The following is a 1,320-nucleotide window of genomic DNA, read 5'->3' as shown; positions in this document are numbered from 1 at the left end:
GCGGGTCGTTTCCAGAAGAATTCCTTTAAGAAAAAACAAAAAGACAACGTTTTTAGGGAAAAAACACATTATTTGAATAACTTAAATAAAATTCTCATTTTTAGAACTATAGTAGTGATACTGTAGTAGAATGGAGTGTTAAGGACATCAAAAAAGGTAAATAAAAATGAGAAAAAGTTGAATTTTATGAAAATAAAGACATAAATTTCCGATTTAAAAAGTTAGAATTTTACAGGGAAAACCTCTTTAAAAAAAATAAAGTTGTACATTTACAATAAAAGTAAAGTTGATTCTTGAGCTTTATGATGTTCATCTGGACTCCAACATAAACACGTCATGTTTGATTATTATTTTAAAAGGTAAATCTCACATTTTGTTTTCTAAATTATGACTTATTGAAAATAATTATTTTGCTTTATTTTCATACATTTTAATTATTTTCTGCATAATTGTACAACTTTATTCTCACAAACATGTTTTTAAATAACAATATGAGTTTATTCTTGTACATTTTTTAAATTCTTTTCATAAATATGACTATTCTAATAAATTTTGGACTTTTTTTCCTCATAACTCAGTGACTTTATCCTTGTAAAACTTAATTTTTTCTCATAAATTCACGTCTTTAGTCTCTTAAAATATTTTTTTTTCACATTATAATTAACCGCATACTTGCTAATTTTTACTATTTTTACATCAATTTGTGAATTTATTTTTGTAACGTTTTTACTTTTTTTCCCCTAAATCTTTGACTTTTTTCCTCATAACTTTGTGACTTTATTTTGGCACAAATTTTCATTTTTTCTTAAAAATTTACAACTTTGTTTTCCCAAAACGTAGACCCTTTTCTCTTAAATTTATAACTTTATTCTTTTCAAATATTAACCTTTTCTTTGTAAAATTTCTATTTTCACATCAAAATTTAATCTTACTTTTTTTTTTTCATAATTATATGACTTTTTTGTCAAATAAACAAAAAAATTCTTATAACTTTTTGACTTTATTTTCATAAATTGTTTTACCTTTTTCTTGTGATATTATAACTTTATTCTCTTAAATATTATTTTTTTTCTATAACTATATTCTTGTAAGACTATCTTTATATCTATCTGCGAATTTATTCTTGATTTTTTTTACAAAATTTTTCTCTTAAAATATTGAATATTTAAAATTGGACTGTTTTTCATAAATGTATGACTATTTTCAAAAGAACTTTTTTCCTCATAAATCTGTGACTTTATTCTCATTAAATTGGACTTTTTTCTCATAGATTTACGACGTTGATGTCATACATTAATCTTTTTAAGGTGGCCCTAAAGT

The sequence above is a fragment of the Oryzias melastigma genome, linkage group LG19, assembly GCF_002922805.2.
Source record: "Oryzias melastigma strain HK-1 linkage group LG19, ASM292280v2, whole genome shotgun sequence".
NCBI lineage: Eukaryota > Metazoa > Chordata > Actinopteri > Beloniformes > Adrianichthyidae > Oryzias > Oryzias melastigma.
Note: the sequence above shows the minus strand (reverse complement) of the source record.